General features: G+C 49.7%; 2 long non-coding RNA genes across 2 annotated transcripts in view; one reads left to right on the plus strand and one right to left on the minus strand.

The window, feature by feature from the left end:
- LOC129060542 (uncharacterized) overlaps positions 1-13446 on the plus strand; it is a 26790-nt gene extending 13344 nt beyond the window's left edge. Inside the window, exons 4-5 of the long non-coding RNA XR_008527359.2 lie at positions 10987-11193; positions 13295-13446. This is a non-coding gene — a long non-coding RNA (uncharacterized LOC129060542). The remainder of the gene's footprint in view (positions 1-10986; positions 11194-13294) is intronic.
- LOC129060543 (uncharacterized) lies at positions 12977-21660 on the minus strand. Its single transcript, XR_008527360.2, has 3 exons — positions 20402-21660; positions 16034-16152; positions 12977-15340 (listed from the first exon to the last, which is right to left on the minus strand). It is a non-coding gene; the product is annotated as an uncharacterized LOC129060543 (long non-coding RNA).
- Between the last annotated feature and the right edge of the window lie 5414 nt (positions 21661-27074).

Here is a 27074-nt window from a genome sequence, read left to right on the forward strand (position 1 = left end):
AGAGAGGCGTGGGAAAGGAGGGGAGGCAGGAGTGCAGACCACGCGGAGCTTGGCGAGAGGCAGAGCTGCATCCTGGTGGAAGTGGGTGGCAGAGGCTGGGCCTCCGGGGACGCTGCAAACTTGGGGCAGCTCCATCAGTGCCTTCACAGGACCTGAGCAGAGGAGCCTTGCAGGACCGCCCCTGACGGGTAGGCCTTGGGGCATGAGTCACACTCATCCTGTCCCGTCTGCCATGAGCTCCGCACACCCCGTGAAGCCCGGACCGTCTCACGGGGACCAGAGACTTCGAGTTAACTGGTTTTCCTCACAACAGGGATGCTGTGACGTTGAGGCATTTGCTGGTGGTGAACAACTTAGTTTCTTTCCTGCATAACTTTTGTTGTTTTGAGCAATCTCACTTTTACTTTCAGAGAGGGGTTGACGAAGAAATGATCAGGAATTGGAGTTAACAGCTTTTCTGTGGGGCAGTTCGACATGAAGAAAATACCTGTTCAAGGACTTTGAAATAAAGATGAAAAAGAGGCCACACGTCCTTACATACCTGATATTTATTTTTCTTTCTTTCTCTCTTTTTTTTTTGAGACAGTTTTACTCTGTTGCCCAGGTTGGAGTGCAGCAGCTCAATCTCAACTCACTGCAACCTCTGCTTCCTGGGTTCAAGCGATTCTCCTGCCTCAGCCTCCTGAGTAGCTGGGATTATAGGCATGTGCCATCACATGCGGCTAATTTTTGTATTTTTAGTGGAGACAGGGTTTCACCATGTTGGCCAGGTTGGTCTCAAACTCCTGACCTTAAGTGATCCGCCCACCTCGGCCTCCCAAAGTGCTGGGATTACGGGCGTGAACCACTGTGCCCGGCCTGAGCCACCGCACCTGGCCGTTTTTTATGTTATATGTATCGTATGCTGTGTTCTTACAAGTAAGCTAGAGGAAAGCAAATGCTATTAAGCAAATCGTAAGGAAGAGAAGACACATTTACGGTTCTTAAAGTGGGAGTGGATCCTCATAAAGGTCTTCATCCTGGCTGTCTGCTGGTGGAGCAGTATGAGGAAGGGGAAGAGGAGGAGAGGCTGGCCGTGCTGTCTTGGTGGCAGAAGTGGAAGAAAACCCGTGTATTAGTGGACCTGCCCAGCTCACACCTGTGCTGTTCACAGGCCAACTGCACTTGAGCTGTTTCTCCTGAGAACAAAGACAGGCTCCATGTGCCGGAAATTTTCCGCTGCTACATGTGTACGATTTGATATCAGCCACATTCAACATTCTTCACTATTTCCATAATTTCCCTCGTAGCTCTTTTTAAAAATCAAACATTCAGTCCACCTGCATTTAGCTTTCCCAGTGTCCTTTCTTTTTCTAGGACAATTCCTTAGCCTTTTATTTTCTGCCTTTCGTGACGGTGACATTTTTGAAGAGTCTGAGTTCATTGTTTTGCAGGGTGGCCCCTCCGCTCGGGTTTGTCTGACCGCGCTGACATTCAGCCTCCTCATCTTTGCAGGGCCCCAAGGCCTCGTTCTCTGCTCCTGGACAGGTCAGCAAGATCCGTGGCTCTGGCAGGGAGCCCTGCAGTGCTCGGCAAGTGCAGTGTCCAGGAACACTGTGGCTTTTAGCTTCTCTCTCTCTCTCCACTTTGGGGAACTTTTCTTTTTTCTTTTTCTTTTCTTTTCTTTTCTTTTTTTTTTTTTTTGAGACAGGGCTTGCTCTGTCACTCGGGCTGGAGTGCAGTGGTGCGATCTAGGCTCATGGCAACCTCCACCTCCCAGGTTTAAGCAATTCTTGTATCTCAGCCTCCCTGAGTAGTTGGGACTACAGGTACCCGCCACCACGCCTGGCTAATTTTTATTTTTATTTCTTTGTATTTTTAGTAGAGACGGGGTTTCACCATGTTGGCCAGGCTGGTCTCCAACTCCTGACCGTAAGCGATCTGCCTGACTCAGAGCCACCATGCCCGGCCATACTTCTGGGAACTGTTCTCACTTTATTCATACATCAGCAGTATTTGAGCACTCTCTCTGTGTGAGCATGCCTGTGTGTGTGAGCACTCCTCTGTGTGGTGTGTGTGATGTGTGTCATGTGTTGTGTTGTGTGTAGCGTGTTATGTGTGTCATGTAGTATGTGTGGTGTGCCTGTTATGTGTATTGTATTTTGTGTTGTGTGTCATGTGTGATGTGTGTCATGTGGTGTGTGTTGTCATATGTGTGGTGTGTGTCGTGATGTGTGTGGTGTGTGTCGTGTGTTGTGTGTCGTGTGTCATGTGTGATGTGTGTCGTGTGGTGTGTGTGGTGTGTGTCGTGTGGTGTGTCATATGTGTGGTATGTGTCATATGTGTGGTTTTGTATGTGTGGTGTGTGTCATGTGGTGTGTGTGGTGTGTGTTGTACGTGTGATTTGTGTCGTGTGTGTCGTATGTGTGATGTGTGTCGTGTGGTGTGTGGTGTGTGTCGTGTGGTGTGTGTCATGTGTGATGTGTGTCATGTGTGTGGTGTCATGTGCTGTGGGTGGTGTGTGTCATATTTGTGATTGTTGTGTGGTGTGTGTCATATGTGCTGTGTGGTGTGTGTCATACGTCTGATGTGTGTCGTGTGGTGTGTGTTGTGCGTTGTGTGTGGTGTGTGTCGTATGTGTGTGTGTTGTGTGGTCATGTGTGTGTCATATGTGTGGTGTGTGTCATATGTGGTGTGTGTCGTGTGGTGTGTGTGGTGTCGTGTGATGTGTGTCATGTGGTGTGTGGTGTCATATGTGTGATGTATGGTGTGTGTGTGGTGTGGTATGTGTGGTGTGTCGTGTGGTGTGTGGTGTGTGCGGTGTATGTCGTGTGCTGTGTGTGGTGTGTGTCATATGTGTGTTGTGTGGTGTGTGTGGTTTCGTGTGTGTGGTGTGTGGTGTGTGGTGTGTGTGGTGTGTGGTGTGTGTGTGTGGTGTATGTTGTGTGTGGTGTGTGTCATGTGTGTGGTGTGTGTGGGGTGTGTGTGGTGTGTGTCGTGTGGTGTGTGGTGTGTGTGTGGTATGTGTGGTGTATGTCGTGTGTGTGGGGTGTGTGGTGTGTGTTGTATGTGTGATTTGTGTCGTGTGTGTCATATGTGTGATGTGTGTCGTGTGGTGTGTGGTGTGTGTCATGTGTGATGTGTGTCGTGTGTGTGTTGTGTGTTGTGTGCTGTGGGTAGTGTGTGTCGTATGTGTGATTGTCGTGTGGTGTGTGTGGTGTGTGTCATGTGTGCTGTGTGTCGTGTGCTGTGTGTCATGTCTGATGTGTGTCGTGTGGTGTGTGTCATGTGTGATGTGTTGTGCGTTGTGTGTGGTGTGTGTCATATGTGTGTGTGTTGTGTGGTCATGTGTGTGTCGTATGTGTGGTGTGTGTCATGTGTGGTGTGTGTCGTGTGGTGTGTGTGGTGTCTTGTGATGTGTGTCATATGTGTGGTGTCATATGTGTGATGTGTGTCATGTGGTGTGTGTGGTGTCATATGTGTGGTGTGTCATGTGGTGTGTGGTGTGTGTGGTGTGTCATGTGCTGTGTGTGGTGTGTGTCATATGTGTGGTGTGTGGTGTGTGTCATGTGGTGTGTGTGGTTTCGTGTGTGTGGTGTGTGTGGTGTGTGTGGTGTGTGTGGTGTGTGCGTGGTGTATGTTGTGTGTGGTATGTGTCATGTGGTGTGTGTGGTGTGTGTCATATGTGTGGTGTGTGTCGTGTGTGTGGTGTGTGTGTGGTGTGTGTGTGGTGTGTGTGGTGTGTGTCGTCTGGTGCGTGGTGTGTGTGTGGTGTGTGTGGTGTATGTCGTGTGTGTGGTGTGTGTGGTGTTGTGTGTGTGGTGTGTGTGGTGTGTGGTGTGTGTGGTGTCATGTGTGTGGTGTGTGTGGTGTGTATCGTGTGGTGTGTGTGGTGTGTGTCATGTGGTGTGTGTGGTGTGTGTGTGGTGTGTGTCATATGTGTGGTGTGTGGTGTGTGTGGTGTGTGTGTGGTGTGTGTCATATGTGTGGTGTGTGGTGTGTGTGGTGTGTGTGGTGTCGTGTGTGTGGTGTGTGTGGTGTGTGTCTTGTGGTGTGTGTGGCGTGTGTGGTGTGTGTGGTGTGTGTGTGGTGTATGTGGTGTGGTGTGTGTGGTGTGTGTGTGGTGTGTGTCATATGTGTGGTGTGTGTGGTGTGTGTCATGTGTGGTGTGTGTGGTGTGTGGTGTGTGTGGTGTGTGTCATATGTGTGGTGTGTGTGTGGTGTGTGTCATATGTGTGGTGTGTGTGGTGTGTGGTGTGTGTGGTGTGTGTGGTGTGTGTGGTATGTGGTGTGTGGTGTGTCGTGTGTGGTGTGTGTCGTGTGGTGTGTGTGGTGTGTGTGGTGTGTGGTGTGTGTGGTGTGTGTGGTGTCGTGTGTGTGGTGTGTGGTGTGTGTGGTGTCGTGTGTGGTGTCGTGTGTGTGGTGTGTGTGGTGTCGTGTGTGGTGTCGTGTGTGTGGTGTGTGTGGTGTCGTGTGTGGTGTCGTGTGTGTGGTGTGTGTGGTGTGTGTCGTGTGGTGTGTGTGGTGTGTGTGTGGTGCGTGTTTCATTCATTGGATGGATATTGAGCCTCTCTCTCCCTTTGGGACTGCTGCTCTCCCCTGGCTTGGGGAGTTTCTCGGGGTGTTTCTCTGAGCACCTCTGGTCCCTTCCTCTGTTTCTGATCTCCTAATTTAACTCGTGGGGCTGCCTCGACGGATTTGTGCACTTTTCTTACCCCTTTTCTCCTGTTTTCAGTTCTTCTTGGTACTTGGAGATTTCCTCAGCTTTGTCTTCCAAACTTTATTTTTTTCTTTTTTTTAATTTTTAATTTTTTAATTATTTTTTATTATACTTTAAGTTCTAGGGTACATGTGCACAACGTGCAGGTTTGTTACATATGTATACATGTGCCATGTCGGTGTGCTGCACCCGTTAACTCGTCATTTACAGTAGGTATTTCTCCTAATGCTATCCCTCCCCACTCCCCCCACCGAAAGATTTTGCTTCTACTGCCATGGGGCTGTTTTTAATTCCCGAACGTTCTTTTGTGTGAGGTGGCATCTTGCCTTCGTTTCATGAATGCCACATTTTCTCTGATTTCTCTGAACATTCTGCTGATATTTTCCATTAGTTTCCCTCTCCCCGTGGTTTTGTTCCACAGAACAAATAATACACTGATCTGTGTCCTGAAGCTCAGGCACCCAGGCATCTCCTGGAGTTTGAGGTCGGGGCTCTCTGAAGTCCGTGGGCAGGGCTCGTGGGCCCCTTGCGGCCACCCACTTGGGAACCTCACGGTTCAGATCCAGGGACCTGCTCCCCGGGAGTCCAGCGTCCTTGCAGAGGCCTGCGATGCCCTGTGCCGCCTGGGCACAGCCGTCTGCACGCAATGGCGAGGGCTCCCAGCTTCCTGCGTGGAACCCTGTGCAGCCAAGGGGAGGCTACCGGCCCGGTGTGCAGGTGAGGGGGCTCCCGGCCCCGTGTGCAGGTGAGGGGGGCTCCCGCCCCGTGTGCAGGCGAGGAGTTTTCCCAGCCATGTGTGCAGGCGAGGGGGGCTCCCGGCCGGCCCCACGTGCAGGTGAGGGATTTTCCCTGCCCCGTCTGCAGGAGAGGGGTTTTCCCAGCCCCGCGTGCAGGTGAGGGGGCTCCTGGCCCCGTGTGCAGGTGAGGGGGGCTCCCGGCCTCGCGTGCAGGTGAGGGGTTTTCCCGGCCCCTTGTGCAGGCGAGGGGGGCTCCTGGCCCCCTGTACTTTTGCTGGTGGCCCTGGTCATGAGGCTTCTCTCCCTGCCCACAGCTGTCCTTGGGGTCTCAGGGTCCAGGGGTTGGCCCCATCTCTTGCTGTGCTACAGGCCCAGACCCCCCAGGGTAAAGGACTTACTGACCCCTTTTGGGAATTGTCTCAACTCCAGAGACCTGCCCGTTGGGGCCACCCCCTCTGGTCCTGTGACTGTGGGCACACCATGTCCAGGCCCCACCCAGGCAGCTCTGAAGAGTCACCTGACCTTGGGGCTTTCTGCTGAGCTGGCGGGGGCTTCAGTGAGATCCACTGTGGAGGTGCCCATCCCACAGCCAGGGCAGCAGCGCCCTCCTGCTCACCTCCAGCCAAGTTGGCTTCCCAGGGGCTGCAGCCTCACTCACACCCCAGGCTTTCATCCCTCCCCACGCCCTGCCTTTCGGCCTGAGGCTTCTCCAGCATGGGTGAACTGAAAACACCCACGGAACACCCCTCTAGGTGGGGTGGGTGGCTGGGGGGCCACCTCACTGGTCCTTGACAGCCCCACTGCACCCCCATATCCCCACTGCACCCCTTACCGCACCCTTCCCACATCACCACTGCGTCCCCGCTTTGACCTCCAGGGCATCCTTGTTCCCACTGCACCCCCTATGCACCTCTGCATCCCCGCAGCACCCATGGTGTGCCTCACTGCACCCCCCACGGCAGCTCCCCGGGGAGTGTCACTGCCACGATGAGCTGCTCAGCTTTCTACCAGCCCGAGCTGTTTTGACCTCCGGCACCTGCCATCTTCTCCCCATCAGGTTTCTCCCTTGTGGTCACATTAGTGATGTTTTGGAGCCGTGGACCAGGGCACCACGTTTCACTGAAGTTCACCCCAGGTAGCTGAGTGTGGCAGGCTCTGCAAAACACCAGAGCAGCATCGCCCAGCAGAAAGGTGGAGCTCTCTGTCTGTCACCGCGACGTCTCCAGCAGCATCCTGTTGTTGTGACTTGAGTGCTTGTGAGCTGTGATTGTGGCTGTCGTGTTGGAGACGCAGTCCCTGGACGTGAGACCTGTGCCTGTGGGTGTGCAGCTGACCCAGCCCTGCTGGGGTATAGCCTCCCTCTGAGCAGAAGGGTGGGTTCACCGGGGGCTCTCTGCTGAGTCCACACGTGCAGCCAGGCCTCTCCCTCTCCTGGGCAAGTGTGTGGGAAGAGAAGAAGCCGCTGAGGGTCAGCCCGGAGTGTCTTAGCACCCAGGGTCATGGCTACTCGAGGGCCGTCCCATCTCAGGCCGGATTTTAGTGAACGTGCTAAGAAACCATGTTCTGTTGTGTCTTCCCACTGCCTCCTCTGTCGCTCCTGGATGAACAGCCCAGTTCGTATGAGGTCATTCATATTTCCACTGACTGCCAGTTTGTTCTTTGGGGTTAATTGGTTGCATCTCCCTTTTTGTTGAGCGTGGGCCGGGTTTTGAAGGCAGGCACGTTCCTCTCCTGCCCCCGGCAGAGGTCTGGAGCAGGCAACATTCACTTCTGCACACATCTGTGGAAACCCGGGTGCTGAGTCCTGTTTTTCCTTTTTGAACCCAGTGTGGGGTGTAGACCCCACGTGGGTATGCCTTTTTGGTGACGAGCCTCTGTCAGGATGCTGTGGTGTCCTGAGATGGGAGGGTTAAAGGAGGCATGAGGTCCTGTGCTGGGACGGTGCACTCGGGCAGCTCTACCCAGCAGAAGCCGTGGTGATCTTACTCTCTCAGGGTCTTGATTTCCTTCCCCCCATCAGTGGAGAGCGGCAGCAGCCTCCAAGCAGCATGCACAGGAGGGCTCAAAGTGGTGGGCAGTGAACAGTGTCCAGAATGCAGCACGTGACCCCCAGATGGACGAGCTCGCTGACCATGGGTGGGCTCAGGGGCCACCACATCACAGGCTAGAAAGTGTCTCACATTTTCAGGGGGCAGCAATGTGAAAACACATCCGTGGGGAAATTTTGCAGATAATACACCTTCAGCAGACAAGAGCTCTTACCACGACTTAAAAGTGTGTGGGTTTGTCTTTTAATTACTAATAAGGTTAATTTTTTCCAAAGCCCTCTGACTCCTTGCCCCTTTAAAATCGTGTGGATGCCGTGGGACCTCCCCCGTCCTCATGGTCAGAGGGAGTTGCAGAGCTGCAGGGGACAGGGTCATTTTTGTGCAGTAACCACGGGTGCAATAACCAGGCTAGAATACGCAGGGATGCAGCTAATTAATGAACCAAATGACAACACCCCTATTAAACCATTGTAATCAGAAGTGAAATCATATCATGCTGTTGTGGAGACGGCTGTCCTTGGAAGAAGCGAGGACAAGCTTCGCCCTCATTCGCTCTTGGGTGTGATTATCCACACTGGGGTCACTCACAGCATTCTGGGCTGGGGAAACACTGCCTCAGAATTGGCTGGTCAGTGGGTGATGGGTTCCTTTGTGTGGGGCAGGCCTGGTTGTGGCATTTGTTCGGAGGGGTGTGTGTGTGTGTGTGTGTGTGTGGTGTCCCCATAAGATTTTTTTGAGACAAGCTGCTGTTTCTCTGCATTAATATAATAGCCTAATTAATTTTAATATTCGCCTGACTGTGCATCTAAGTCAGTTGGAGGATGTGTCACAGGAGGAAAATACTAATAGGATATGTGCCAATTTGCAGTTTAAGTAAGGCTGCCTCTAATAGGAGTTGAGAGCTTTGTATTAACCCCCAACAATGGAGAGAAGCCGTCTCGGCGGCTGATTACTTAGGCAACCTCCAGATAGATCCACACAGCCCATTGAAATTCCAGTCATTTCCAAGTACTATTCCCACCTATGTAATTGTCAACTGGCCCTTATCATTATTTATTATGCAAAATTGAATTTTTTTGAAGCGTGAAGAATGAAGTAATTTCGTATGCAAACAGTTAAAACTCTCATGTGTATTCTGATTACGTACGTGTTGATAAATTCACTTATGATGAGTGACAGTGTGAGATTTTGGGGTCGGATCGGTCAATCCGTGGAAGACACTGATGAAAATGACAAACCTCATGCCAGAAGCGTCCTCAGCACATCTCGGGTGGAGTGTGCAAAATGTCAGTGTCTAGCCGCTGTCTATTAATAACTAAATATGATTGTGTGTAATGAGCAGAGATTTTCGTGGTGATTGAAGTAGGATTTTTTTGATCTTCCAGATGTTGCTGCTTAGAAATTCATATTGCTTTTCTCCTGATGATGCCTCCTGACCTTCTCAACCCTCTCCACTGTTAGAACCCCTGTTATTCCCCGCACCGCGTCAAGCTGGGGGGCTGACGTGTCCTCCGCCACTGGGCCGTTGTTCTGTCCTTTGTCAAAGTCCCCTTTTCCCGTGTGGCCCAGCACCTCCTTTAGGACCAGGCTGCACTGGTGGGGCTGGGAAGGCTGATCAGGAGGTTTGCAGCGCCAGGTCCAGTCCTCACCCCTGGGGTCCGTTTGGCCTCAGACCAGGCACGAGACACCTGGCCTTTTAGGAGGGGGGAAGTTTGAGGTCAGCAGTGGCCCCAGAGCCTTGGGAGAGGGGCCGGGGAGGGCCATTCTCGATGCAGCCCAGGGAGCCTGCAGCCCATGGCTACCCACGAAAAGAAGAGAGGTCAAAGAGGGAGCCCGAGTTCCCATGCAGGGGAGATGAAGACCAGGGCGGGCAGGGGCCTGGCCCAGGTTCCGGAGAAGCAAGGGGTGCTTCTCGGATATCATGGCGGATGAGAGTGACCCACAGTCGTTAACCAGAGTGTCTATGCGGCCGTGATGAGGCGTGGACTCGGCTGTCCCCATCACGTGTTCGTGAGCTGAGTCTTTCATCCAACAGATACTTTCACGGAGCATCCAAAAAAGTTCCCATCATGTGCTGAGATGCAAAGATGGCTCAGCCCTGTTCCTGCCTTGAGGACTTGAGCCAGGAACGGCATAGGGGAGAGCCAGGGAAGGCACACGGGAGAGCCGGGGACAGCACACGGGAGAGCCGGGGACAGCACACGGGAGAGCCGGGGACAGCACACAGGAGAGCCGGGCCGGGGACAGCACACGGGAGAGCCGGGGACAGTACACGGGAGAGCCGGGGACAGTACACGGGAGAGCCAGGGAGAGTACACGGGAGAGCCGGCGACAGCACACGGGAGAGCCGGGGACAGCACACGGGAGAGCCGGCGACAGCACACGGGAGAGCCGGGGACAGCACACGGGAGAGCCGGCGACAGCACACGGGAGAGCCGGGGACAGCACACGGGAGAGCCGGCGACAGCACACGGGAGAGCCGGGCCGGGGACAGCACACAGGAGAGCAGATGAAGGTAATACACACAGTGACCCTGCTCGGGGGTGTGGATTCTGTATGAAGATTTCCCTAGAGGAGGGGCTGCACCCGCGGAATCTGAAGCCAGAGTTTGTATGAACAGCAGCAATTTCCATGCCCACGTCTCTCAGGCCACGGTTTGAGAAATGGAATCTTCCCCCTATGATAGGATAGTGCTTCATTCCAAAATGATCCTTTCTAGGGCCAATTCCCAAGTCTAAGTTATGAGAACAGAAAGTAAAGTCGAGTCCCTTCAACGGTTCTTGGAAAATGCACTGGGAATGCTCAGTGTTTATGGAGCCAAAGCCTTAATTCAAGCAAGCAAGCAAACAAACAAGCCTGACGTTGAACATAAAACACATCAATGAAAACAAAGAAAATAATGCAGAGAGGCACATGACTCAGCTCGCAATCAGTGGCCCCGCGAGGGAGGCAGCCTGTGCACTGGGCACGCCAAAGCCCCTCCGGCGGCTCTTTGTTCCCCGCGTCACCTCACTCCAGGCCCCGTTACGAGGGTCGTGCTCCAGCACAGGCGCTCCTCCAGCCAAAGAGGGAGGCTCTGACGAAACCCGTGCAGTCAAATTCTCGCGGCCTGTGGTGGGTTGAATCATGTACTCCTAAAAGATATGTTCACTGGGAGGCCAAGGCGGGAGGATCACTTGAGCCCAGGAGTTCAAGACCAGCCTGGGAAACACAGCGAGACCCCCTTCTCTACCAAAATAAATAAATAAATAATAAATAAATAAATAAATAAATAAATAAATAAAAACGCTGGGTGTGGTGGCTTGTGCCTGAGGGTGTAGAGAGCACCACTGCACTCTAGACTAAAAAAAAAAAAAAAAGGTATAATCAAGGCCTAACCCCCAGTACCTGTGAGTGTGACCTTATTTGGAAATAGGGTCTTTACAAGATGTGCTCAGGTTAAGATGAGGTGATACTAGGTGAGGGTGGGCCCTGCCTCAATGACTGGTGTCCTTATTTGAAGGTCACATGAAGACACAGACCCAGGAGGGGAGAGCACCAGGAGACAAAGGAGCCAGGGGCTGGAGCGACACATCTGCGAGCCAGGGGACACCAGGGCCGGCCTGCAGCAGCAGAGGCTGGGAGAGGCGGGAATTATCCTCCCTCAGCGCCTCCAGCAGGGGCCTGGCCTTCCCGGGGCCTTGGTTTTAGACTTCCAGCCTCCAGAACGGTGAGACAGTAAATTTCTATCATTTTAAGCCATCCAGTTTGTGGCAATTTGTTATGGCAGCCTTGGGAAATTGATACATAGCCCGATTGGGCTGTTTTGGTGGATTTTAACATGCTAAAAGTTTGTATTTAGGGCCAGGCATGGTGGCTCATGCCTGTAATCCCAGCACTTTGGGAGGCCGAGGCGGGCAGATCACGAGGTCAAGAGGTCGAGACCATCCTGGCCAACATGGTGAAACCCCGTCTGTACTAAAAATACAAAAATTAGCTGGGTGTAGTGGCACACACCTGTAGTCCCAGCTACTTGGGAGGCTGAGGCAGGAGAATCGCTTGAACCCAGAAGGCAGAGGTTGCAGGGAGCCAAGATGGTGCCACTGCACCCCAGCCTGGCGACAGAGTGAGATTCCGTCTCAAAAAAAAAAAAGTTTGTATTTAACATTAAAAAACAGCTTTATTGAGATATAATTCTCATGCAGGCAATTCACACATTTAAAGTGTATAATTAGGCCTGGCATGGTGGCTCACGCCTGTAATCCCAGCATTTTGGGAGGCTGAGGCAGGCGGATCACATGAGGTCAGGAGTTTGAGACCAGCCTGGCCAACATGGCAAAACCCGGCTCTACTAAAAATACAAAAATTAGGCGGGTGTGGTGGCGGGTGCCTGTAATACCAGCTATTAGGGAGGTTGAGGCAGAAGAATTGCTTGAACCTGGGAGGTGGAGGCTGCAGTGAGCTGAGATTGCGCCACTGCACTCAACCTGGGCAGCAGAGTGAGACTCCATCTCAAAAAAAAGAAAAAAGAAAAGTGTACAATTAGATGGTTTTTAATATGTGGCCCTTCATGTCTGGCATCCTTCAGGTAGCACCATGTTTCCAAGCTTCATCCACATTATAGCGTGTGTCATTCCTTTTCATGGTTTGATACTATTCCAGTGTATGAAGCTACCACATTTTATTGATCTGTCAATGGACATATGGGTTGTTTCCACATTTTGACTATTATGAGTAATGCTGCTGTTAACATTCATGTTTACATTTTATTTAATTGTTTTTTGAGACAGAGCTTCGCTCTGTTGCCCAGGCTAAAGTGCAGTGGTGTGATCTCGGCTCAATACAAACTCCGCCTCCCAGGTTCAAGCGATTTTCTTGCCTCAGCCTCCTGAGTAGCTGGGATTATAGGCGCCTGCCGCTGTGCCTGGCTAATTTTTGTATTTTTAGTAGAGAGGGGGTTTCACCATGTTGGTCAGGCTGGTCTTGAACTCCTGCCCTCGTGATCCACCCGCCTTGCCCTCCCAAAGTGCTGGGATTACAGGCATGAGTCACTGCGCCCAGCCATGTTTAAATTTTTGTGTGGACATAGGTTTTGCGTTTCTCTGGGTGTGTGCTTAGGAGCTGACATGCTGAGTCATGGTATCTCTATGTTTAATCATTTGAGGAACTGTCAAACTGTTCTCCAAAGCAGCAACACCAGTTTACATTCCCATCAGCAAGGCGTGAGGGTTCTGATTTCCTCACATCCTCACCAATACTTTCTGTTATCTGACTTTTTTGACTCTAGCCATCCTAGTGGGTAGGAAGTGGGAAGTGGTATCTCATTGTGGTTTTGATTTGCATTTCCCTGATGACTAGTGATGTGGAGCATCTTTGTATGTGCTTATTGGCCATATGAATATCTTTCTTGGAGAAATGTCTATTCAGATTCATTGGTCATTTAAAAAGTTGGATTATTTATCTCTTTTATTATTGAGTTGTAAGAATTCTTATATATTCCAGAAATGAGTCCCTTTTCAGATACAAGATTTGAAAATATTTTATTTCATTCTTTGGGCTGTCTTTTCACTTTCTTAATGATATCCCTTGAAGCATAAAAGTTTTTAATTTTTTTGAAATATTGTGTTTCAGTATTTTCTTTTGTTGCTTTTGCAATTGGTGTCATATCAAAGAATTCTTTGTCAAATCTAAGGTCATGAAGATTCCCCCTGTTTTCTTCTAAGATGTTATAGCTTTAACTTTTACATTTATGTCTTTCATCTATTTTGAGTTAATTTTTTTATATGGTGTGAGGTAAGGGTTCAGTTTTATTTTTTTCTCTTGTTTTATAGGCGGCTCCACTGGGATCCAGCTGTCCCCACATAATTTGTTGAAAGACTATTGTTTCCCCACTGAGAAGTCTTGACACCCTTGTTGGAAATAAGTTGACCATAGATGTGGCGGTTTATTTCTAGACTTTCAGTTCTAATCCATAATGAAGCCAGTACCACACTATTTTGATTACTGTTGCTTTTTGGTAAGTTTTGAAATCAGGAAGTGTGGGTCTTTCAACTCTGTTCTCCTTTTCCAAGATTGTTTTGGCTATTCTGGGTTTCCTGCAATTCCATATGACTTTCAGAATCAGCTTCTCGATTTCTACAAAGACATCAGTTGGGATTCGGAAAGGAATTGTGTTGAATTGGTAGATCATTTTGGGGAGCACTGCCATTGTAACAATGTCAAGTCTTTCAATCCATGAACATGAGATGTCTTTCAATTTATTTAAAACTTCTTTAATGTTTTTCAACAATGTTTTGTAGGGTTCCGAGTATAAGTTTTACATTTCTTTTGTTATGTGTATTCCCAAGTATTTTATTCATTTTGATGCCATTGCAAATGGAATTATTTTCTTAATTTAGTTTTTGGATCACTCATTGCAAGTATATAGCAATAAAATTGGTTTTTACAATATCCATCTTGTATTATGCTATATTTCCAAACTCATTTGCTAGTTCTAATAGTTTTTAAGTGAATTCCTTAGGATTTTCTGTGTATATGATCATGTTATTTGCAAACAGAGATAGTTTTATGTCTTCCTTTTCAAACCGAATGCCTTTTATTTCTTTTTCTTGCCTAATTGCCCTGGAAACTCCAATCCATTGGTGAACAGCAAGGTGAGAGTGGACATCTCTGTCTTTTTTTGTGACCTTTGTGGGGAAGTATCCAGTATTTCACCATGAAGTATAATTTTAGCTGTGGGTTTTCCATAGATGCCCTTTCTCTAGTTGAGAACTTCCTATTAGTAGTTTGTTGAGCATTTCTATCATGGAATGAGGTTAGGATTTTGTCAGATGCTTTTTTTTCTGCATGTATTGAGATGATCATGTGATTTTTGTTCTGTGGATATGAGGTATTACCTTAATTGGTTTTCAAATGCTCAACCAATCTTGTATTCCTAAGATAAATCCCTCTTGGTCATAGAATGTAATTCTTATTATAGCTGCTAAATTCAATCTGCTAGTATTTTGTTGAGGATTTTTGCATCCATATTAATAAGAGATATTGCTTTGTAGTTTTGTTTTCTTGTGACATCTTTGTCTTGTTTTGGAATTGTATAATACTGGTCTTATTAAATGCTGCACATTCTTTACAAAAAACAAACCCCCAAGCTGTCATTTAATACATTTTTCCAGGGATCAACATAAAATTTGATACTCTTGAAGTTACTAAAATCTCCAGTCCAGAGGAACAGGGGCAGCAGATAGCTGGGAGGTGCCCTTTAAGTGTGTTAAGACAACGATCAGCTGCCCTCAGCACTGATGTCAGCATTGGCATCTCGGGTAGAACCAGTCAGACAGGCAGACATCCGGTGTGGGAGCTTGGATTCTGCCTGGCACTGAGAGTTCCTAAAGGCTTGTCTTGGGCACACAGTGTGAGGTGCTGTCTTCTTGCTGGTGCTGAAATTCACGTTTCTGCTGTGTCTTTCCTGTGAGGGCCAGTCCAAGACACGCTTCTAGACATTACCATATCCCTTCTAGGAAGATGCTGAACATCTCCAGGGACAAATTGGAGCCTGAAGCCTCAAAGCTACTGACGATGAAGGAAAGAAGCAAACATTCAGGAGCCACAGTGCAAGCTGAGGACAAGAGAAAGGCAAGTGGGGTCAGGCCACACTCACCTTGTTCCCACCTTTGGGCTTTTTATCTTCTTCTTCTTCCGTTTGTGCCGTCTGTAAACCAGGGAGGAGAACATCTCCTAGAGGGAGGGAGGAGGCAGACACCACAGACAGAAGTGGCCTCCATTTCCTTCTCGAGGGCCAATCCTGTGGGAAGCAGTCAAAGCTGGGGGTGCCAACGACAGCCACTTAGTGGGAAAGAGCCCAAGGAAGCTTTCTGGCTCTGAAAAAAAAAAAAATAGAATTATAGACTGTTCTAGAACAAGGCATATATGCTAGAATTCCATCTCAGTGACATTGCCATTCATGGAGCTGCTTGAGCCCAAATATTAAGAATCATCCTTGACTCCTCTCCTTTCTTCCCTCTCCCACATCCAAACCACACTTTTGCTTGCCAAATCAGCAGTAGCTGCGGTCTGCTTCATGCCCAAAGCTGCTCAGAGCATGATCTCTTTTCAGCATCTTGACTACTTCCTCCCCAGCCCAGGCCCCTTGCGCTCCAGGAACTGTCTCTCATCCATGTCTCAGACCTCATGCTCGCGGGCTCCTTGACTGGGAAGGTGTTCCTGTCTCCATGGCCAGTCCTCCCCAAATCCTTCCATCTCAGAGAGGCCTTCTCTGCCCCCTGCACCCGCATATCCTCATCCTGCTTCATTTTTCTCCATTGCCTTTTCACAATGTGACCTTATACATGACCTGTTTTCTCTCTCTATACTATGATGGATGTGGGTAGGAATTTTGTTCATCCTGATCATAACTGGTGTATCCCCATAATTTATAAAAGAGTCTTGCATATTCCAATAGGCAATTGCTGAATGAATAGATTAATAATACTAGAAGGAAAAACTGTTGACAAGGGCATTGTCTTAGTCCATTTGTGTTGCTATGAAGGAACACCTGAGGCTGGGTAACTTACACAGAAAAGAGGTTTATGTGGCTCACGGTACTGCAGACTGTACAGGAAGCATGGTGCCAGCACTGGCTTCTGATGAAGGCCTTGGGAAGCTTCGCTCTTGGCGGAAGGTGAAGGGGAGCCTGCGTGTGCAGAGTTCTCATGGTGAGAGGGAAGCAACAGTCAGGGAGGCACCAGGTTTCTTTAATAAACAGGTTTCACAGGGACGACTAGAGTGAGACTCACTGACTCATTACCATGAGGGCCAGGCCAGCACCGAGCCATGCATGAGGGATCTGCTGCCATGACCCAAACACCTCCCACCGGGCCCCACCTCCAGCCCTGGGAGTCAATTTCAACACGAGGCTTGGAGGGCCAAATACCCAGACCACAGCAGCCACCTGAGCCTGTCCACTCATGCAGCTCCCGCATGGCTGGCATGTTGGGGCGTGGCCTTGCCTAGGTGGTCCTGTCTACCTCCCACCTCTGAAGAGCGGCCCGATGAGGCCTGGGGGCCGTGGCACTGAATCCCTAACCCATCACTCTTGGGGAGTTTCTTTAAGAGGCATCACTGAGAAGGGCATTTGCCTAGGCCAAATGGCTTCACTCTGCCCTCTCCTGTGAAACAGACAATCAGAGCTCCAGAGCTCCAGAGCTGGGAGGGGCTTTGGCCACATCCACCTCTTCATTTTAATGCTGACCAATCTGAGTCCCGGGGCTGGAAACTGACCTGCCAGGACACACCGCCGGTGGGAGGTAGAGCATGCCCCTTCAGCATTCCCTGGTGGGTTGGATGGATTTTCTTAAATACTATGGAGAAGCTGAAAGTCTAGGATGGAATATCTCCTTTGAAAAATGTTATTGGGGTTAGCACTGGGGAGATGATAAGATGAGATAAATACAACTTGCATTTTCAGCAGCTCTTTTCCAAAGAATGAGTAAAAGGTTTCTTGATCACCCTCCTCCTCTGATCATACAGAAACCAGTGGGTGGCTTTTGCTCATATCAAAACCACCTGTGATCGATGATCAAAATTTGGGCTTCCTCAGAAAGTCAAGGGTGAAGTTGGATGTAGAAACTCACGACCTTCATGGAACTGAATCCATTCTCAGCACTTAGAGCTGAATAAATATTTGTTGATTGAGTGGATAAATTTATAATTTTAAGCCTCTGGCTCTCTTAGCTAATCCAGGAATCTGGGGAAATCAGTCTCTGTGAAGTTTTGATCAAAGAGGCCTTAGATCCCTCTGGAACAAGGATGGATAGAAATAATAATAATTTTAAAGGTGGGCCACCAGTGCCGGGTAAGGAAGGGAAGTGCCGTTTCCCACATTCAGCAGGCGCCCGGCCACTACCTGCTACGGACATAGCTGCGGGAGGCCAAGGGGGACGAGGAGTGAATCCCTGCCGTAAAATCATTCCCAGCTGAGTGGAGGAGAGAGGGTGTGAACATACTGTCAGGACGCTGTGCTGTGACTGGGTTTTTAGTGCGGTAGATTGAAAAAGGGAAAAAATGTGGCAGGTAAGAAACCCCTTGGGTAAGTCCAAGAATCTCCGGCCACATGAGCATAGCCTCTTATATTTATGTATTTATGTATTTATGTATTTATTTGAGATGGAGTCTTGCTCTGTTGCCCAGGCTGGAGTGCGGTGGCGTGATCTCAGTTCACTGCGGTGGCGTGATCTCAGTTCACTGCAACCTCCGCCTCCCAGGTTCAAGCGATTCTCCTGCCTCAGCTTCCCAAGTAGCTGGGATTACAGGTGCACCACCATGCCCAGCTAATTCTGTGTTTTTATTAGAGACAGGGTTTCACTATGTTGGTCAGGCTGGTCTCCAACTCCTGACCTCAAGTGATCCACCCACCTCGGCCTCCCGAAGTGCTGGGATTACAGGCATGAGCCACTGTGCCTGGCCAACCCTTTACATTTATATCACACTTTTCCTAGGGGCTTCCTTGCATGTTATTTCTAATGCAATAGACAGATGTGTTTGTCCTTCTCACAGTGTAGTTCACTACGTTTTAATGAACTCTTCTTCTTGTATTAAGGTATGGCACGTGCACACCAGAGGGCTTCCAACAGGGGAAGGGGGAAGGGGGCGTCTCCTTCCCAGCCCAGGCGCTCATACATCTTCCTAGGACTCAGCCACTGTCACCAGGAACTTGTTTGTCCTTCCCAAAGCCAAGCATGTGCACTGAGGCAGAACTGTGAACTTACAGGATGGGTGAAATAGACAACGCACGCGCTCAACAACCCTCCCCGCTGTATGAGTGACGGCAGTGCTTGTTGGCACTGGAAGAATTCAGCCCTTGTCGCCTTTAACTGTATGAAAGTTGAGGAATAGAAGTCTCCAGGCCCATTACCACAGGTTCAGGGCAGCCCCAATTGTGGTGAAAAGGTTTAAGGCCTGGGGCATATTGGTCCGTAGCAGGGCAGTTGGGGCAATACCGCGATGCTTGGGGTGGGCCGGAGGCTGCCAAGAGGAGCACCCCCGGCCGTCCAGCCTGCTGGGCACTGGCTCAGGCTCTTGTTTGCCAAGACGTTTCAGTCCCACCACGTTTGATTTATTTCTGTCCCAGTCTCTGTTTAAATCCATTTAACAGCTCCCAGTGGCCTCCAGGAAAAACTCCAAATCCTTGGCCCGACATCCAAACCCGTCTACACCTGGGTTCAAGCTCCACTTCAGAGCTCGTGGTCCCTGCCCCGTCTGGGGGCAGGTTTGTGAGGCCAAGCTCCTGCCCCTCCCTGTCCACTCCGGAGAGCCCCGAGTTCTCTCCTCCTCCTCGCTCACAGGCACTGCCCGAGACCCAACCCTCCCTCTGCTCTCCCCGCACCTTCCCACCAGCGTGGACGTCCCCTTGTCTGGATTCCTGTAGCTTCAGCAATGCGTTTGCTGCCTTCATTTCTAAGACGCTTTGGGGTGATTTGCTGTCTGACCTCTGTTTCTGAAGGGCAGGGAGCTGTTTATTTTGCATTTCTGAATGTGGAATAGAGAATTTTGTTCCATGAAGGTATTTACATAATTATTTATTAAAAGAAAAACCCCTCAGCTGTTTGAAATTTTTTTCTCCCAGAAGGAGCTCTGTTTTAATGGGAACAGGTCTGAAAGTGGATTTATTTTACAGATGCTCACAGGAGGAGGGTGACAGGGAGGCTGTGTCCAACTGTCACCACAGTGCAGAGGCATGTTTGGCACCTCGGATCACCTCTAGCTGGGGCTGTCCCGAAGCCGCCAGGCCCACACCCTAAAGGATGTGCGTTCTGTGGTTTGAAGGAGATTAAAGGAAACATGGAGAAACCCCCTGCAGACAGAGGCCGGGTCCTGCTGCCACATCTAGACCTTCCTGACGGATGAGGGGCGCCAGCCATATTCTTTTTGCTTTGATGTAGGGGGTATGTGTGTATTTTGGGGGCTGGGGAGGGAGGACTGAGGTGGACCCACTCCTGGCCAGGCCTGAAACCCTCCCATTGGTACCCCTATTTGAGCACCGGCTCACCGCATGCAGCCTGGTGCCCATCACCCAGGCTGTGCCAGGGCTGGGGGTGGCACCCATAAGAGGCGACACTGTCTGTCTCTGGGCCTTGCCACCCACCCCTCCAGCCTGGCATTTTGTGAATGAAAGCAGGGCTTGGTTGGGGCAGGTGTGCCAACGATGGGGGTGCTGGGTCCACACGGGGCCTCCTGGCTCAGGGCTTATTAGGAGCATCAATCATCTGTGGTGCCATTTCCAAACTCCCTCTCCCTCACTCAACTCACTAAACCTCATTCTTTCCCACATCCAGGTTCTCAGGTGAGAAATGGAGTGTTAATGAGTGTTGGCTTGCTGGCCACAGGCTGGGAGGCAGTTTCCCCCTCACCCCTGACCCCACACGACCCTTGCCCCCTGACCCCGCACGACCCTCATCCACTCAACAAACTGCTGCATCTCCCCTTGAACCTGACCTGGTTTTTGGTGGCCCGAGAGTGGACCACGTCTGTCCTCCCACCCTCAGAGTCCTGGCTTCTGGGGGGTGTAAAAGCCAGAGGAGCCGAGGCCCCGGCCCACACTCGGAAGCACCTGAGGCCCCGGCCCACGCTTGGAAACACTCTCGGGCTGGAGACATTGGCTGCAGCTCCCCGCGCGGCCTGTCCCCTCCCACTCTCCATTAATCTTGCACCGACACCCTCTTTATGCTGTTGGAAAAATCGAAACGCCAGGAGGCGGGAGGCAGGGAGAATCCCTCATCAGCAACGTTTATGGTATTGACTTGCATCTCATTGACTATGTCAACAAGCGCTTGGCATCTACATCTGGGAACAGCCTGTAAAATTAGGAAAGCTAAGCGGCCATTGAAAACCCATCACTTCGGATTCTCCAGCCACATAACCCTGGACAGGAAGATGAAAAGTACCTTCTTCCCGGCGCTCGGCCTCCAGCTCTGGGCCTGGTGAAGACGGGCACAAAACAGCAGCGGTTAAACACAAAGTGAATAGAATTAGTCACCACTCAGTCCTGGGGCCTCAGCTGGAAATGACCTGCAGAATTCAATGGAGGAGGCCCTTCGGGAGACAAAGAAGGATGGGGCGTCATTGTGCGAGCTTTAACGCTGCACAAAGGACGATCAGGAGGCGGCAATGCATGCGTGACCCGCGCCGGGCAGGGAGGGAGGCTCTCAAGAGGCCTCCGCGCCGGGCAGTGCCCTGTGTGCCTCTGGAAATGAGGCAGAATTTGTGGTGCCATCGTGCCCAGTCTTCCTGCCAACAAAAGAGTGTATCAGGTTGGAAGTGAGTTTTACATTTCATAGGAGAGTGGGGGTATGGCGGGAGTCCCTTGGAAATAGTGGAGTTTTGCTCCTGCACAAAAATAAGTCCTGTTCTGAGGACATGAGTGAGCCGAGCACGTCTGTGCTCTGTCTAGAGGAGCGGGGAGCCCTGGTCAGTCCAGGTGTCTCATAGCCTCGTGGCTGGCTCTGTCCACAGGGTCCATGAGCTGGAGGGGCATGGATAAAAATGCTTTTCCCACGACAGAGCGCGTGTGGGGGGCTGACTCTGGTTTATCTGTGAGCACAGAGGTATGGCCTGCTCGCCGCACAGGAGGTGACCTCGCAGAAGGAACACTTCCGCCCTGATCTGCTGTTTGCAGAGGACGAGGGCTGTCATCCTGCTCCTCTGAGGTTGAGGCCTCAGCCAGCAAGGCGGCGGGGTCGAGCGGGGCTTCCGAGCCAGCCACACAGGGCTCACTGGAAGCTTTGTGCTTTGCTGACCCTGTGACCCGAACAGCCACCCACCTCTCTGAGCCCCAGCGTCCTCGTCTGTAAAGTGGGGTGGCAATAGCTTCCTGTCACACGAGTGACAGACTCTCGTTTGTTAAGCACTGTCACGTGTGGGAAGCAACTTCCTTCTGGGTTGGGGGGGCTTCTCTTATCCCTGGGCACTGTTGGGTCCCTGGGAGAAGCACAGGTGAGCAGAGGAGGGCTCCCCTGGGCTGGTGCAGCTGGCAGTTCTGCAAGGACCTCGCACTGGCTCCTTAATGTGGTTTGCGTGGCCTCCAGATTTATGGCTGAATTCTCTCTTCTGAGCATGTCACTGGCTGACCAGAACTCTACCAGGGGAACTGCTGTTCTGGGAAAGATGCCCGCTGGCCAGCGGAGTCTCCTCACACATCCATGGTGTGTGGGGCTCTGACCGGTTCTGGGTGGGCGTTCCCCTCTTCTCCTGGATACCGCCTGCGCTTCCGCTTAGGAGAATTAGGTGGGCTTTTTGGGCCACGGCTTCCTCATCCCTGTCTGTGCACGCATCTGTGTGTGTGTATGTGTGTGCCTGTGCACGTGTGTGTGCCTCATGTGTGCATCTGTGAGAGTGCAAATGTGCACGTGTGTGTGTGTGCATACAGTGGAGGGGGGAATGTGTGTGGGGCTGGAAATTGATAATCTTTAAAAGATCTCCCAGACTTAAAATTCTTTTTTATTATGTAACATTTATTTTTATTTATTTATTTTGAGACAGGGTTTTACTCACGTCACCCAGACTGGAGTGCGGTGGCACGCGCTCGGCTCACTGCAACCTCTGCCTACTGGGCTCAAGCGATTCTCCAGCCTCAGCCTCCTGAGTAGCTGGAATTACAGGCGCAGGCCACCACACCTGGGTAATTTTTGTATTTTTTGTAGAGATGGCTTTTCACCATGTTGTCCAGGCTGGTCTTTAACTCCTGGGCTCAAGTGATCCACCCACCTAGCCTCCCAAAGTGTTGGGATTACAGGCTTGAGCCACTGCGCCCGGCCTATTATTATGTTAATTTAAAATAAGCAAATACTTGAGTGCCTCTGTACCAGGCGCTGTTCTAGGAGCCAGGAGCTGCCCCCTTCTCCACCCGCTCCCACACTTTCTCCTTCTCTTAACTCCACCATTGCCTCCTCCCTCCCCTTGTTCTCCCCGCCAGCCCCAGGGACTTGAAGCACTTGGATTGTCGGGAACCGCCCGCCTCCAGCCACCGGCCAGTGGCCAGCACCGGCTCAAGGCCCCACGCCCACGCAGCCAATCCTCACATGAGGGTGACCAGAGGCGACTTGAGCTCAGGCACCTCGGCTGGCACGAACTCCACCCTCCGGGGCTCGGGGCATGACGGGCACCTCGGCTGGCACGTACTCCACCCTCCGGGGCTCGGGGCATGACGGGCACCTCGGCTGGCGCGAACTCCACCCTCCGGGGCTCGGGGCATGAGGAGCAGATGGTGGCCCTGCGCAGGCGCTCTGCTTGCGGGAGGCTGCACTTTCAGTCATTATTTCGATTTCATTTTCCACATGAAAATATTTAGAGATACAGGTCTTGGAAGCCAAGGAAAAAATGGCTTTTAAGGTTAAGGAAGGCAGGTTTGCGAGGTGATGGGAAGACACCTTGCAACTGCTAAACCTCCAAATTTACCGGTGGAAGCTGGCACAGCCTTTGTCGTCGTTTGGAGAATTACCGAGTGCATTGCCGTTCGCTCAGGGCCATTGTGCACGTTTGTTTCTCTGATCACTAACAGCCCGCACGTTTCCAGCGTTTCCAGTTTCCAGTGTTGTATGGGGATTTCCACGTGTTTCAGTCGCTTATTAGCTTTTGTGGCTTCAGGGTGAGCCGTGGCGTCTGAGACACCCAGCCAGATCGTTTCGCAGTTGGCGGGGCATTGAAGACAGGTCTGAAAACGTTCCAGCTCTTGCTGGAAGGGACGTGATTTCTGAACACGTGAGGGGTGTGAGTTTCTTTATGCCAGCAGCTTCTATTGAGCGAAATGGTCAGAAAACCATCGCTCTAGTTAACATTTTAGATAGTTACAAGTTACTCCATTTACCATACATACTTTACAAGTTTCCAAAGAGTTAAAATACAGAAGGGGGCTTACTTCCAAATATGAAGTGTGTGGGTGCACTGGTTGTTTCAAGTTCAGAACGTGTTTTCCACAATGACAACGTCATAAATGCTGTTGAGATTCCCAGGCCGGCTCCTAGAAACCCTTAATAGTAGAAAACAATAGGAGGAAACACCAGTAATTCGACAGAACAGAATACAATTGCTTTTTTAAAAGTTATTTTGATCCCTGGTGGTCAAATGAAAAACATGATCATGGGAGGCCATGGAAGGTGAGCCGTCAATATTCCGAAGGGAAGCCAGGATCCGTCCAAGGGCTTTCGAGATAAAAGGTGCTGTTTCATTAGTATGTCTAGTTGTACTTGGAGATTTATGGCTTAATTTTGTTTTGTAAAAATTGAATATTAGCTTTATTCTTATGATTTTCAGAAGCAATCAGAGAAGTTTTTACTTTACAAGGAGGGGAAACAGGAAAACAGAGGAAGGGAGAGAGACAGGTGTCTGCGGAGACTTCCCTGGAGAGCAGAGGCCAGCGGCAGAAGAGGGAGGGTGTGGAGTGGTTGCTGAGGACTTGCTCAGGAAACCCCTATAAGAAGGAAGAGTTTTCTCAGCTGAGCATTGAGCCAGCTGGTGTGTCAGGGGCACCTTAGTTCACCATGCTGGGTCCTCTCCTGAGCACAGGAAGACTGAACTGTCCCACCTTCTCTGGAGTCCACTGGGGCCTCCTGTGTGACCTGTGTCCAGACGCGGCCCTAAAATATCCCACCAGCCTCTCAGCCCTCTCTTCCCTCTGCAGCAGAAGCAAAGGCCACGTGGGGGAGATGATACATCACAACATGCAGGCAGCATGGCCCTGAGTCACCACGTGGAGACAAGCCTCAAGAGGACTCCAGTTCCCAGTGGACATTGCACGAGCAAGCAGGAAACCTCTTCTGTGAGCCCCTGAGGTTCAGGGTTTTTTTTTTTAGTACCATGGCTAGTGTGACGTATCCTGACTAATGCCGACAGCACACGGAGCCTCTGCCTGCCAGAGGAAGCGGTGAGGAAGAGGTGGTGCGTCGTGTACTTCCCGTTGCTGTTTTAGGACAGCTTGGGTGAGTCCAGCATTAAAAATCAGAATGGGAAAAAGGAGAGGAAACCCGGAAGCGTCTACATGGGAAAACCAGGGTCTGCAGAAGGCTGTTTTTGGAGGGCATGTAGCAGTTGGTGGTTTGCATTTCAGGATTTGCCTTACATTAAAATGCAATTTATTTGTTAATTCTATTTACTTATTTAACTCACATGGATTAACTGCCTTTTCTGTGGGCCAGACATAGTTTGTTCCAGGGTGCTGCTGAACCAGGTAAACCCAGCCCCCCATCTCCAGGAGCAGAGGCTGCAAGGACAGCGAGACAATGAGGCAATGGCGTGCTGGGGGGAATCGTGCTAAAGTGAAAGCATCCTTCGATCATTTTTAAGTCATTCTAGGATCTTCAGGGCATCAAAGTTTTGCCTGTGAGCCTCAATCGGTCTAATACAAAAAATACAGACTGTGGTTAATCATCTGAGCTTTGAGATCCTGTGAGACTGTAATCCTGCCTTGGTTCTGCCACTTACTGCTGGTGAAGGAAAAATTAATCTTTCCAAACAGCTTGCAAGACAGAAATCATGCTTTCTACCTCCCAAAGCTGCTGTGGGCATGAAACAGCCCACGTGCATGAGGTGCCCAGCATCATGCCTGGAAATCACACACAATCACAGAATCATGGGGCCAGAGGAGGCCTTGAAGTTTTATCTGATTTGCTCCTCCCATGAGATGCTTCAATTGTGCAACTTCTCCTCAATGGCACCTGTAAAGAAATGGGTTCTCCCGCTCTTGTTCTCTTGCTCTCTCTCTCTCAAGCTCTTTTAGTACTTAGAGTTACGCCACTTCATTTGAAGTTTAACATGGTAAATCTTAGAGACCATCCAAGTCCAACACCCTTATTTTATTTTTTTTTCTGAGATGGAGTTTTGCTCTTGTTGCCCAGGCTGGAATGCAATGGCACGATCTCAGCTCACTGCAGCCTCCGCCTCCCAGGTTCAAACGATTTTTTTGCCTCAGCCTCCCGAGTAGCTGGGATTACAGGCATGTGCCACCATGCCCGCCTAATTTTGTATTTTTAGTAGAGATGGGTTTTCTCGATGTTGGTCAGGCTGGTCTTGAACTCCCAACCTCAGGTCATCCGCCCCCGCTTGGCCTCCCAAAGTGCTGGGATTACAGGCATGAGCCACTGTGCCCAGTCCCAACACCCTTATTTTAATGCTGTTAATGTCACTGGATTTCGTTTTTGGCCCAGCATCTGCTCTCTCTTGTTGAATGTGCCACGTGCAATGGAGAAGAATGTGTATTCTCCAGGCGGTGGGTGCAGTGTTCATCATTTGGGTCAAGGTGATGGATAGTGTTGTTCAGATATTTGTCTTTACTGATATTTTTGTTAAGGGATGTTGAAGTCCCTAATTATGATCGTGGAATCATTTATTTCTCCCTTTAACTCTGTGGATATTTGCATCATGTTGTTTAGAAACTGTGTCAACTCTACGACTGTCATGTCTTTCTGAAGAACCATCCCTTTAGCATTATGAAGCGTCCCTCTTTATTTCTAATAATACTCTTTGTCTAAATGTCTATTTTATCTGATATTAACAGAGCTTCTCTAGTATTCATATGCTTACTGTTTGCATGATATTTTCTTTTCCTTTCATTTACTTTCAATCAATATGTCTTCATATTTAAAGTGAATCTCTAAGAACACTAGAATCTAATGACAAAAAATACAGCAAATCTCTTAGAGATAGTATATAGTTGAATCTTGCTTTCAAAAACTGACAATCTGTCTTCTAATTGGAGTGTTTATTCTATTCATATTCAATGTAGTTGTGCATATGGTTGGATTTAGGCCTATTTTTTTGGGAGGTAGGGGACAGAGTCTCACTCTGCCACCCAGGCTGAGTACAGGGGCATGATCATGGCTCACTGCAGGCTCACTCTCCCAGGGTCAAGCAATCCTCCCATCTCAGCCTCCCAAGTAGCTGGATTACTGGCACATGCCACCACACTCAGCTAAGCATCTTTTATTATTTGTTTTCTGTTTGTTTCCTCTGTTTTGGTTCTCTGTTCCTCCTATTCTGCCTTCGTTTGAATTATGTTAATATTTTTTAGAATTCCATTGTAATGGACTTATTGACTTTTTTGCTATACATACTCTTTGCATTTTTAAGTGGCTGCTCATGGAATTCCAATGTACATCCTTAGAGTTTTCTTAGGGTTAATATTGTAACATTTTATGTACATTTGTAAACCTTGCAGCAAAATAAGTCCATCTGCTTCCCCTTCCTCCGTTTTTTAATGCTATAGTTGCCATAGGTATTACATCCACATACTTTATAAGACTCACAAGGAAATGTTTTACTTTTTGCTTTGAACAGTCACATGTATCTTAAAGAAATTAAGAGGAAAATTAGTCTTTTGAATTTATCCAGCAGATTTCTTCATTCTTTCCCAAAGGTGCAAGTTTCCATCTGGTATTATTTCTCTTTAGCCTCAAAAATCTCCTTTAGCATTTCTTGTAGTCCAGATCTGTTGGCAATGAATTATTATAGCCTTCTTTTATCTGAAAATGTTTTAATTTTACATTTATCTTGAAAAGACATTTTTTACTGGTTGTAGAAGTTTGTGTGACTTTTTTTTTTCTTTTAGCTTGTTTGGGTGGTTGTTCC

The sequence above is a fragment of the Pongo abelii genome, chromosome 6 (genome assembly GCF_028885655.2).
Source record: "Pongo abelii isolate AG06213 chromosome 6, NHGRI_mPonAbe1-v2.0_pri, whole genome shotgun sequence".
Lineage (NCBI taxonomy): Eukaryota > Metazoa > Chordata > Mammalia > Primates > Hominidae > Pongo > Pongo abelii.